Raw genomic sequence first — 13,955 nt, forward strand, 5'->3', positions numbered from 1 at the left:
ATTAGGTTTTACACACATGTAATTTTTATTATCTGCACAAATTATATATTATAGAGAAGAACATAAACTTTTTTATTAAAATTTCTTAAAATACAAAATATTGAAATATAATATGAAGAGAAATAATTATGATAAATAATCTGTTTTTGTTTCCGATAAATACTTGATTTACCTATGATTATTTAACTAAATTTTCATTTGATATAAAATATGTTAATTGATTTTGATTTTCCTTCTAATAAAATTAAATATATTTTAATTTACCTCTTAATAAAGACGTTTTTTGATTTTTCCCTTCTAATTGTTCATTAAATGGATGTTAAAACAACTTTTAAATGGTGAACCTGATGAAGATGTTTAAATGAAACAATCAAAAGGTTTCGTTATGCCCGGTAAAGAGAATATTGTATGTAAACTTGTAAAATCTCTTTATCACGTGAAACAAGCTCCTAAACAATGGCATAAAAAGTTTGATGAAGTTATTTTTTCCTTTAATTTCAAGTTAAACCAATGTGACAAATGTGCTTATAATATATTTAATGATGCTACTAGTTTAGGAGTGCTCATTTGCTTATATATAGATGACATGTTGATTTTTGGTACTGACCAAGATTAAATCGATCAAACAAGGCAACTATTGTTATCTAAATTCTCCATCAAAAACTTAGAGAGGCTGATGTAATTCTTTGTATAAGGATTAAGATGACGAACAAAGGATTAGTAATGACTCAAAGTCATAATGTTGAGAAAATTCTCAGACGGGTCATTTTTAGTAATTGTTCTCCTGTGAGCACTCATATGGATTCAAGTGTGAAAATAATGCCTAACACTAGCATTCCTATTTCATAATTAGAATACTTTAAGGCTATCTGTAGCTTGATGTATGCAATGAAAAGTACCATACCTAATATTGCTTATATAGTGGGAAAGTTGAGCAGGTACACTAGTAATCCTAGTGGTCAACATTGTCAAATAGTTACTAGAGTATTTATGTATCTCAAGGGTCCCATGCATTAGGGGTTGAGTTATTGGGAAGTCCTTCGTTCTTAGAAGGTCATTAGGATGCAAGTTGGATAGCCAACAAGGAGGACCATTCCTCAACAACTAGTTCGGTGTTCTTGCTTGGGGGAGGTACATGTAGTAAACAAAGAAGCCAAGATTCACTAAAACGAAATAGCCCTAATGAATCAAACAACCCAGAAAGCTGAATCATGAGAACAATATTTGTTCAAGCGGAATAGGACTAAGATATCAAACCAGAATCAATCACATGCAATAAAAAATACCAAGAAAAAGTAAATCAAAAGAGACACAGAGATTTACGTGGAAAACCCAAATCAAGAAAAACCACGAGCGGAGGAAGACGAGAAGCAATCCACTAAAATATTAAAGTGTTTAAAAAGCTTGATCAAAGATATTACAATGAGCTATAATGATTTGCTGACAAAAGAGAAAAATGCTAAAAAAAATGTCGTTCAAGAAAGGATGTACAAGAAGATGTCTTCAAAACTCTATCTCTTAAAAGAAATTTGTGTTCATTGAGATTAAAGGAGAAAAGGGTTTGACCAATTTGGAAAAATTTGGTCCTTCAAGAATGGAATATTTGCATTTCAGGAAGAAGCCCTTTTTAGACCTGAAAACACCCTTTTTAGACTATGGCGCCCCTTTTAGACCTGAAACAACCATTTTAGACCTTGTTCCATTTTTAGACCCACAACAACCAAATTAGACCCAATGTTTTAAAAACCGGTTTGAATCGGCCGGTCGAACCGGTTGGACCGGGAACCGGGGAGAGAGCGATTCAACTATCACCGGTTTTATGTCGATTTCTGAACCGGATTGAACCGGCCGGTTTTTAGGAAACCCCGGTTCAACCGGTCAAAATAAACCAGTTAAACCGAATAAAACACATGGAAAAAAACTATTTGCATAATAAACTTTGATGATTTTTTTCAAATCTATTTAGTTTTCTCTAAATAAAAACGTATGGTAAATGTTATAATGTTTTTTGATGTGTTTGTATTCCTCTAAAACTATATTTTGTTTCGGTATTATATTATATTTTCTTTTTGACGAATATGGATTGATGTAAAATACTAAAACTTATGGTTATGTGTTATTTTAATGTATTTAGATTAATCTACAACTTATTTTCTATGTATATTTTTAATGTTTGAACTAGTAAACGTCAAATTCATGATTTATATATGTATGTATGTGTAGAAAAATACGAAAAAATATGAAAATTATAGAAACCGGTTGACCTGGCGGTCGAACCGGTTAAACCGGGAATCTGTCACCATACCGGTTCAACTAAAAAACCGGTTTTTAAAACATTGATTAGACCTGAATTGCTGAAAATATAAAATAGCCCTTGAAATAAACAGAACTTGTAAATTTTGGAAGACATATTTCCACAATCTCCACCTTGACTTCAAAATAGACAATGAAAATTGCAACTTGCCCAACAATCACCCAAGAACATTAAACACTAATAGCTCATCAAACCCCAAAACTCCATAAGAACCTGCAATCACCATTTATGGAAAAATTTATTCCGAAAAGATAAAATACTTCCTCCACCAACGAGCCTATAAGGCTCAATTGCGATCAAAAACACTGATCAATTCCAAACATAATTTGAACTTGGTTATAGGAAGACTCTTAATGAACATATCACTGGGATTATAATCTGTATGATTCTTGTCTGCGAAACAATCACCTTTTTTTAATGATATTTCGCACAAAATAAAAAGAGTTTATTACACTAACGGTCCCTATGGTTTGAGGCAATTTGCACGTTTGGTCCCTAACTTATTTTTTTTAACTAGAAAGGTCCCTACAGTTTGTTTTTGTTGTGCGCTTGGTCCATATCTTACCTAAAAAGACTATTTTTCTCTTGGTTTTTTAATTTTTTAAAATAATGTAGGGTAGGTAAGGTAAGGTAATGTGAGACGGAAGTGAGGTTGGGGGTGTGTTTATTTAAATAAATTAAAAAATGAAGGGAAACATAGTCTTTTTAGGTAAGACAGGGACCAAGCGCGTAATAAAAAGAAATAGTAGGGACCGTCCGATTTAAAAATATAAGTTAGAGACCAAACAAGCAAATTATCCCAGATCCTAAGGACCATTCGTGTAATTTACTTAAATATAAACGGATATCAATGTGCTTTGTTTGGTCATGAAACATTGGATCTTTACTCGGAAGATTGCACTTTGATTGTCACAGAATATCGTGGGAAACTTCAATCTATAATCGAGTTCACTAAATAAACCCCTCAACCAGATGACTTCCTTAACTGCTTCTGTAATCACCATATACTCTGCCTTAGTAAATGACAAAGCAACTGTAGACTGCAACTGGGCTTTCCAACTAATAGCACAACCATGAAAAGTAAACATATACCCTATAATCGATGTTCTTCTATCCAAGTCTTTTCCATAATTTGAATCAACATATCCATGCAACCTGGTGCCAGATTTACCAAAGTGTAAACACATAGAAGATGTACCACGCAAATAACAAAAGATCCACTACATTGCTTTGCAATGTTCTTTTCCCGGGTTCGCCATATATCTACTAACCATGCTAACAACATAAGCCAAATCAGCGCGCGTGCAAATCATAGAATACATCAAAGATCCGACAGCACTTGAGTATGGTAAATGAAAGAGCTTTGTAGCTTATACAGTTTTATAAACTCTATAGTAGTCATGAGAAAAAGGGCCAAATATCGCAAGATCTTGATGGGTTTTGAGCAAAAGAACATTCCTATGTGCACATGCAAAACCCTAAAGCTTTGGATCTAGGTTTCTCTATTGTACATGCAAATTTAACCAAAGCTTACAAACCCTAGATCTAGCATAGAAAAATCAAAATAACATAAAAACAGGTTTAGATGTTTACCTTTTGATTGTTGCAAGAATCTTCAAGCTTTGAGGGCCTAGTATCACAAGTGTAATACCTATAATGGCTTACAAACACCAAGGCAAGAAGATGATCTAGAAGAGAGGGAATGGAGGCACAATTTCGGCTATAGGAACTCTAGGGTTTATTCTGGTAACCAAAATATGCAGCCCTAGGGGTCCTTAAATAGCTGAGCTGCTAGGGTTTCAGTCAAAACCCTGATTGGATAGCTTAGGCCCTAAGCAGCTCCAAGAACCTTCTGGAATAGGTCCCTTGGACGATTTCTAAGTGGGCTCCCACCTTAAAATCGTCCACTCCCTTAATCCACAAGATCCACAACCCAAATTCATTTATCTTATAATTGACAATTCTAGTCCCCTTTATTTAATTAATCTCTTTCAGCCACAAATCTAATTATTAATTAATTCTTGACAAATATTAATTAAACAATATGATTTCTCCTTTAATATATTATTCATATAATATATTAATAAACCATAATATCCTCTCTCTCCATAAATCGTCCTGTCCAAATGCTTTGGTGAAGGCAAACCAAAAGGACCATGCTACAACCGGGTCAAGTACATACCAAATATAGTTATGGACTTAGACACTAATCCAACAGTTTCCCACTTAGATAAGTCTAATAACTATTAATGCAAGTACGACTTCAGGATCCGATTAACAATCGTAGCTCTCAAAAGCCGCTGTCGAACTCTGACTCGTCCTCTAGACAAGGGATCGTATAATCCTCCGTTCTCAAGATATCGTGGGTTCAAATACATGGAACATAGTCATACTTATTGTCCAGCTGTTTGTTTCTCGATATCGGATTTGTCTGACATAGAACTTAATTGAACACATCAATTTAGTCCTGACCGGGCCCGACACATAAGTCAAACCAAATCATCGAGGGGCCCATATATCTATTTTACCCTCTTAGGATAAAAGGAACAGATAAACTTCGACTGATATGCATTTACTATTCACTCATCAAATCATGCACAACAATGCGTTTTATAACATCAAGTTACTATGCGTTTACGCATTATCAATGCACAACCAACTAGCAAACAATAAACCATATATCTAGGTTTAAAGACTATATGATATTATCGTCTTGCGATCGCTCGTGATAAATTCCATGAAGTGATACCAGCAAGTGTGGGTTTAATCCAATGCGCAACTCTTAATTCATAAGCACTCATGAACGTTGTAGCAAACTTTTGGTATGTCTAATACACTTTAGACAGTCTACAACCAATGCATGACAGTCTTCTTTCATACCTACTTCCAAAGTATGAGCGACTGTGGACTGTTCGAATAATCTTTTTATTCAGGAAGTCAAAACATGCAAAGTGAAACAATAGGTAAATGATTAACACAAGACAATAACTTTACTTATAAATAATACTCTTTTATTTAATCATCAAATGTTAATACAATTTATCTATTACACGTTTCGAAGCTATCTAATCTAAACTAATATCGTCCTTCAGCCCAATGCTCCTAGCGTGCTGCAAGTGCTTAACGCTACTGAGTCCCTTCGTAAGGGGATCTGCTGGGTTATCCTTTGACGATACCCTCTTCACTACGAGGAGTCCCTCTTCCACCCAATGTCTAATAAAGTAATTTTTCCTATCAATATGTCGAGATCTACCATGATACCTCGGTTCCTTAGTCAAGGCAACCACTCCTTCATTATCGCAGAAAATCTCCATAGGATCCTTTATGGCTGGCACAAATCCAAGGTCATGCAAATATGAAGTTTCCAAGATATTACCCTATACTAGCATACAAATATCATATACTTGGGTAATAAAATAGATAGAATACATACCTTTTTTTTTATGTAACTTGTCTTCATGAAGCTTGAGTGCCTAGTGCCCCAAGTGTGACAACTCAAATGGTTCACACAACACCATGAACACTTGGAATAACCTTGAGAATAAGGATACTTTGGTTCTCTCTAGTGAAATCGGCCTTGCCCTTTTGTGTACACACACTAGTGCCCATTTCACCAACCAAGGACATCTTTATATAGTGTGGAGATTAGGGTTAAACCCTAATACCCATGACCTTTCATTTCATATGATCCATGGGTTAAACACTCCATGGACTATCCATGAAAGCTTAGCCCAACCTAAATGAACTTGGCCCATCACACACATATATCTTAGAGTCCATATTTAATTAGTTCCTTTTGATCACTTAATTAATTATAAATTAATTCTTGATCAATACAAATTAAATAATATGATTATATATTAATATATTAGAACTTATAATATATTAATATAAATCACTAGTATCCTTTTTCCTCATCTTGTCTATCCAATTGTCCCGATGCCATGCAACCCAAATGGACCATGCCGGGTCGGGTCAACTCTTACCAATTATGGTTATGGACTTAGACATTAATCCAAAAACATCATCCCCCCGTTAGAGGGAATTTCGTCCCGAAATTAGAGTTCGAGCCACCTAGTTATCGCGAAATAACTAAGCAAAGAGATGGGGACGTTCAGGTTTCAAATTCTCTTCGCACTCCCAAGTGAACTCCGGTACTTGCTTGGCGCTCCAGCTGACCTCCACAGTTAGGATGCGGATTTGTTTCGTTTCACTTGACTCTTCGGTCCATGACCTTTACAGGTTCCTACACGAAGTTGGGGCTCTCATTGATTTCGATCTTGGCGAGTGGGATTTCGAGAGTCGCGTCGGACAAGCACTCTTTCGAGTCTAAGACAGGGATAGATTTGGGTGGAATTTATGGAATTCCAAAAGTAGTTGAGGTCTGACGGGGATTGGACTAATTCTTAACAAGAATTCCTGATGGTCCTAAGCTTTTGATAAAATAGAATGTTTCGGTACTTAGAACATAATGTATTTCCATGGTTAGATCATCACTTGGCGTGATTGCCATTCTGAAGTTCCAAAAGTTCTTTCTCACTGGGGGGGGGGGGGTGTATTCCCCGGTTTGGTTCTTAGAAGGCTCAGGTCGTCTTCGGTGCTGACTAATTCTCTATTGCTTTGATTTTGGAGGGGTCCACGTGTATGCCTTCCTCGCTTCTAGAATAGACAAGCATATTGTCGATGAACACGATGACGAACTTGTCTAGGGAAGGATGGCACACTCGGTTCATGAAGTCCATGAACACTGCCGGTGCGTAGGTTAGACCAAAGGGCATCACTACGAACTCGTAGTGACCATATCGAGTCCGAAAGGCTGTCTTAGGAACATCCCTCTCATGGACTTGCAGCTGATTGTACCATGATCTTAGGTCTATTTTAGAAAAGTAACGGGCTCCTTGAAGTTGATCGAAGAGATCGTCGATTTGAGGAAGAGGGTAACGGTTTTTGACTGTGAGCTTGTTCAGCTCTCGATAGTCAATGCACATCCAAAAGGATCCATCCTTCTTTTTCATTATCAAGATCGGGGCTCCCCAGGGCGAGGGACATGGTCTGATGAATCCTTTGTTGAGCAGCTCATTGAGCTGACTAGATAACTCCTGCATTTCTGCTGGAGCTAGGCGATATGGGGATTTAGCTATGAGGGTAGCTCCGGGGATTAAGTTGATGCGAAACTCGACTTGGCGTTCGGGAGGGATTCTCGGGAGATCTTCGGACTAAACATCGGGAAAGTTGCAGACTTCAGGGATGCTCTCGAGGTCTTTAACTTCCTGCTTCTCGTTAATAACATGGGCTAGAAATGCATAACACTCCCTTCACAGGAGTTTCTGGGCTTGGATGCATGACATGATACGGAGGTTCGAACTGGGTTTATCGCCGTAAATTACGAGAGTTTCATCGGAGGAAAGGTTAAGACGGATAGCTTTTTAGTAACAAAGGATATCAACATGATTGGGACTCATTTAATCCATGTAAAAAATGACATCGAAGCTTTTTATGGAAATTGGCGTAAGGTTGATGGGAAAAGAATGATCGTTTAAGGTGAGAGTACAACCTACCTAAATATCATTAGTGCTCTCTTTCTCACCGTTAGCCATCTCGACGGTAAATATTTCAGTCAATGGTTGAGGTTTATGCTTAAGAAGATGTTTGAATACATGGCTAACAAAATTTCTTTTAGCACCAGAATCGAAAAGAATGCATGCATAAGAGTTGTCGAGGAGGAACGTACCTGGAACAACTGTAGGATCAACAACTGCTTCCCCCTGGTTCATTGCTAGTACTCTCCCTGTGCCTCCAGTTGTTGTTGCCTTGGGGCAGTTTCTCTTGTAGTTCTCGACTTCTCCACATCCATAGCAGGCTTGACCAATACCTGCTCCAGGGGCCTGATGGGTTGGTTGAACTGGTGTTCTGCAGTCTCGAGTCAGGTGGCCCTTCTTGCCACAGTTGTTGCAGAGCATTTCACGACATGGGCCAGGGATGCGATGATGATAACTGCACTTACCGCACCAAGGAAAATTACCAGTATACCTACTGGTAGGTGCTTAAGTTGCAGGAGTAGCAGCAGGAGTAGTAGCAGCGTGGACTGCTACCGTGTGTTGCTTCTTTGAGGGCTCCTGCAAAGACTGGCCCTTTTTCTGTTTCCAGGACTTTCTTTTCTCACCACTCTCCTTAGCCGGTTCAGGAGTGGCTGTCACTTCGTCGAGATCGACTCCATGATCTATGAGAGTCTGCGCCAGACACTTAGCGCTGTCGAAAGTGTTTGGCCTAGCAGCCAGGACATTTCCTTTGGTCGGCTGGGTCAGTCCCCAAATGTATCTTTTGATCTTTTTGCTTTCCGGGGTGACCATCCCCGGACAGAGGAGCGCTAGGTCTTCAAACCTAGATGTGTAAGCAGCAATGTCGGATTCCTTCATCTTTAGATTCCAGAGTTCGTGTTCTAGCTTCTGCATTTCGCCCCGTGGGCAGTATTCAGCTATCATGAGTTCCTTTAAGCTTTTCCAACCCATAGCGTTTGCCACTGGTAGGGTTAGGGATTTGACCCGACCATTCCACCAGGTCAACGCCCTGTTGGCGAAAGTGCAAGCGGCGAACTTTACTTTGTTGACCTCCGAACAGGAACAAATTTCGAAAATGGACTCAATTTTCTCGATCCATTGAGTCAGGACAATGACACCTCCAGTGCCGTCGAAAGATGTGGGTTTCGCGCTCATGAAGTCCTTATAGGAACACTCCTTCTGGTGTCCCTGACTACCTTCATGATTTTAGGGATGCGTACCACTTCCCTGTCCACCAGATCCGCCAGAATTCATTTGTGACATCGCGGCTGCCACAGCAGCAGTAACAGCTGCTTGGAACATAACGGGATCGAACTGAGAGGGAGGTGGTGGTGGTGGAGTGTCTTCATTCCTTCTGCTAGGTCTTTTACGGGGAGGCATCTTGTTCTAGAAACAATCGGGAAGAAGAGGATGGTAAGTCCTCTGAATTGAATCAAGAGATATAAATCAAGATGTATCTCAATATGATGATTAGAGTGTTCTACTAAGCGATAAGCAAAGAAAGATTACTGATGCAAGTAAGCTATCGCTAACAGGAATGAGTAGCAACACTTGGAATGAATTTCTACGAAGTATTCGGCTCTGACTAAAATACTCCTATAATATTTTAAGTTATATGGATACGGGGTAAGTTTTAGGCCTGTTGCAACACCAAAGTCACTCCCAAGCACATGTTGGTCATGTCTCGAATAAATATAGTTGATCAGGCTATATTGACCCTAGACATGATTACATAACTGCCCAGGTTTAACCGCAGTGTTCAACATCCAAAATACTTTTGTTTTGTTCTACTTATGGCACGGTTCCTGGAATACGGGTATACTTGTATACTTTTTTTTGTAAAAATACTTATATTTCGAAAGTATATTTTTAGTTTAGAGCACTTAGGCCCCTTAGTGTTTATAGTTGTATACCATGTAAGGTTCGGTATACTTAGTTCACTATAAACAATAGCTCTGATACCAATCTGTCACACCCCGAAACCGAAGGCGGAAACGTTCCGGGGCGGAGCGACGTCATGCGTAGTATCACAACAGTTGTATCATAGTAAGCATAGTAAACACAATCCAAACATTGAATACATACGTGAAAAGATTTACATTGTCTTAATACAAAGATTATACATATCAGTATATAGCAAAAGTAAAAGACGTGAATCCGATAAGCTCCGTCTTCTAAAAAAGTTGGCAGGAGTACCTGTCTATTGATGCCCTGAGAATACAAGCAGTTTTAAAATATCAGCATAAAGCTGGTGAGTATATAAGCTGTTAATTCTGGTAAAAGACATGTTTCTTTGATTCTTTGAAAAGTTGTTTTCCCAAGAAAATCCTATATTTTCTTATGAAAGAGGTTTTGATTATCCATTAGTTACACATAAAGCAGACTATTTATGAAAGATTTGGTTATCCCAGAAAATCCCATATTTTCTTAAAGGTTGAAAGTTGGTTATCTATACGCGAGTATTTATCATACTTGGACGGCAGTTTTCTTTTTTGAAGCTCTGGTTACACCCAGAGGATTATATTAGAAGCTCTGGTCACACCCAGAGGATTATATTCGAAGTTCTGGTTACACCCAGAGGATTATATTAGAAGCTCTGGTTACACCTAGAGGATTATATTAGAAGTTCTGGTTACACCCAGAGGATTATATTAGAAGAGTAAATTCTCGCTACCTAAGTTGTGAGTGCCATAACCCTACTACGACTGGATAAGGCACATAAATGGGCCAGTATCATTTATGACTTTGTCACCCCTGAACCAAAGAGTTCCACTGTAGCTAGCAGCGAGGGTGTGAGATAGTCAGTCTCATATAGATCTATACACAATAGTCACGCTCTCCCTCCAAGAGATTATGGTTATAAGTCATGTCCCTCCACTCACGAATCCGGGGGAGTGTTGCCGAGGACATGTCTCAAACTTAGCCTAACGAATTTACAAGTGATAATACAAAAATCCTTTTATGATTTTCATGAATCCTTTATGAAATAATACATATTATGATAAGGTTCACGAGTTCCTTGCTTTAGATTTGGAAATTATTACTACGAGTTGATTTCTTAATTGATTTGTAAAACAATTTTCTGAGTTAAAAGCATGCTGAACATGAAATCATTTTATACAAAAAGAGATAAATGGAGCACAAGTTTCCTTGTACTTTTGCTTGTATTCCCCCCCCTGAAAACATGAAAAACTCGGAAACGTATAGGGGTATGAACTCACCTGTCGTGGGTGATTCGGATGGACGGATGGTATAGGATGCTATGTGTCAAGTGAGGACTTGACCGCACACTCGGATCCTATTGATCATGCAATGATACATTTATGTATCTAATTAGTCATTTAATAACTAATTAAGTGAGTTAGGACACCCTAATACATGAAAACACTTTGCTACAAGTGCTAAGAGTACTCAGGGTTGTATATAAGGAGTGTATGACCTCACTATGGAGTTTACACTTCAAATGGTGCCCCTTAGGGGTGTTTACGGTTTCTGGACCACTTCCCCCATGAGTTTACGGCCGTAAACTCATGGGAATGGTGCCATTGGATGTTTTAAGGTCTTATACTACTCAAGGAAGTGAGCTAGGCTCGAATCAAGGGCTTAGGAAGTGACTAGGGCTCCAAATGGACCCTTGGTGGAGTTTACGGTCCTTGGACCACTCCTTGGGAGTTTAAGGTCGTAAACACATGGGTTTACGGCCGTAAACTCATGTTTATCCTCTTCTTTCGTGTTTTGGTGTTTCTATCTTATGCATGCAAGGTTCTAGTCACTTATACAAGCCATAGGAGGTGTTAAGGGCAGTTAAACACCCTTGGAAGGTGGTTACGGTTTTGGGAGACATTCCCAAATCGTAATTTCATGTTTGTCTATTCCTTTCATGTTTTTGGGGTTTCTAGTTCATGCATGCAAGGTTCTACTCCTTTAAACAAACATTAGAAGGCATTAGGGGCATCTAAACACCTTTTGGAGGTGTTTACGGTTTTGGGAGATCCCCAAACCGTAAACACATGTTCTTGGGGATTTTTGGTGTTCATTCCATGGATTAACAAGTACACCAAGCTATCAACTAGCTAGGAGGAGTGTACTTACTTATATGAAGCTTGTAGGAGTGTTTAGGACCCAAAAACACTAGTGTGTGTTCTTGGTGTTGTTGGTGTTTTGAAGAACACTTGAAGATCGAGTTAAAAATGAAGAATTCATGGATGAAATGATGCACAAACACTAGATTAAGTGTTGTATGAACGCATTTAGGAAGGAAAACTTACATTTTTGGTGGATTTGGAAGAAGTGTGTGATGATACTTGAGAGGAAAAAGGCTTGGTGTTCTTTAGTGGGAAGTGGAAAAGTGGGAAATGGAGTGTAAACTCATGCTATATGCATGAGTTCATGTCAAAAGGAGTTTACGGTGCAAACCCCTTGTTTGGCCATAAACACCTAGTCAAGGTGTTTATTGTTTATCTCGTTACAGAACACACCTAACGGACACATCCATTTATTTGCTCGTTTGACGAAAAATTAAAATAAAATACTCAAATGGACTTAAAACCGGCCAAAAATGTTTTTGAGATGAATTTGGCTAATTTTTGAAGTGCTTGACTGCGGAGTTAAAACAATTGGAAATTTCGGGTTGTCACAAAAATCACAAAGAATTAGACATTATTAGTTACCTGATCCGAGATCAAAAAACCGGAGGCAGAAGAAAAGGAAGCGAGCAGCAGAACACCACCTGATTGGAAGAAGGGAGGCGGTGTGTTGTGCTCTACCCACCAACGCTGGGGATTTCAAAATCCTGAAAACATTCCTAAGATCAATGCGAAAACAAATTTGTCAAAACGGAGGCTGAAATCAATTTACAGACTGTGGGAAGCAGTTGGAATAGATAAAAGAAGATAGGGAACCCGAACAAAGATCTTAGCACATAAACGTATTCATAAGTGAACAGTAATAGAAGAGACAGATTTGGGGGAAACTAATTAATTTTACCCATTAAAGCTTCAGAGCCAAGACAAACACCAGATTCGACGAAATTACGGAGGTTACGGGCCCACAACATCGAAGAAGCCGGCGGAATCTTCCTGGACGGCACCGATGATGCATCAATACCTTATAACCTCTGTACGTCTGAGAATGAAATCGATTTGAGGTATTACAAAATTGATTCGATACCTGAGAAGCAGAAGGCGATGGTGGTGTCTTCTATGGCGGTCACCTGAGTTGGAGATAAACTGGAGCGGAAGGGTTTTAGGTGAGGTGGCGATTATAGCCATGAACGGTGGTGATGTTGGGAAGATCTGTGAAGAAGACAGAACTTGAGCAGAAGACCTTGGGGAGCGAAAACTAAATTAAACATCGAGAATCGTTAAGCCGTAGATGAAAGAAATTACCTTACCAGGTGGAGGTGGAGGTCGGGTGGGGAAAGCCGTCGCTTGGAAGAGCATCAAACCGTGGAAGGAACTGGAAGGCAGAAGTCCATTTATGGAGGCGGTGGATTTGCAGAGGAGCGAAAGAAAGCAACGGCGAAAACATGTGGAAAAAACGGTGGTTTTAAGCAGAAGGTTTGGATAAGGACGGTGGAAAGAAGAAAGTGGAAGGATCGATTCCCTAATGACCGGCAAACCGATATTTGGAAGGATCCAAATGAAGCGGTGACCATGGTTAAGGAATTAAACCCACCCTGGCGGTGGGAATGATCTGGAAGATCGAGGCCCACAAACAAAAGGGTATGAATAAATTAATTAAAGAAGTACAAGGACCATATATGTAATTCAAGGGACCAAAGGTGGACAAACTATGCCAATTTTACTGTTCTTTTCCTCCACAATTTTAATATATATATATATATATATATATATATATATATATATATATATATATATATATATATAATAATAATTAGTTCTAACGATGATAATATTCCATTAGTTATTAGCAACAAAATAAACTATCTAACAATGATCAAACTTTTTTTTTTATCTTTAAAATTTAACTTTTAAGCTTTTTAGATGATATATATCATTGTCATATAAATTTGTATTTTACACCAAATATTATTATTGAATTACATACACCGAAAGGGTAAA

At 38.4% G+C, this 13,955-nt stretch overlaps 1 long non-coding RNA gene across 1 annotated transcript; it reads right to left on the reverse strand.

Annotated features, from left to right (window-relative positions):
- Nucleotides 1-12,857: 12,857 nt before the first annotated feature.
- LOC145107430 (uncharacterized) lies at nt 12,858-13,362 on the reverse strand. The gene is made up of 3 exons (XR_013707860.1): nt 13,260-13,362; nt 13,042-13,166; nt 12,858-12,950 (listed from the first exon to the last, which is right to left on the reverse strand). It is a non-coding gene; the product is annotated as an uncharacterized LOC145107430 (long non-coding RNA).
- Between the last annotated feature and the right edge of the window lie 593 nt (nt 13,363-13,955).

This window comes from Lactuca virosa, chromosome 1 (genome assembly GCF_052849685.1).
Source record: "Lactuca virosa cultivar CGN04683 chromosome 1, Lactuca_virosa_CGN04683_v6, whole genome shotgun sequence".
In the NCBI taxonomy this organism is placed as follows: domain Eukaryota; kingdom Viridiplantae; phylum Streptophyta; class Magnoliopsida; order Asterales; family Asteraceae; genus Lactuca; species Lactuca virosa.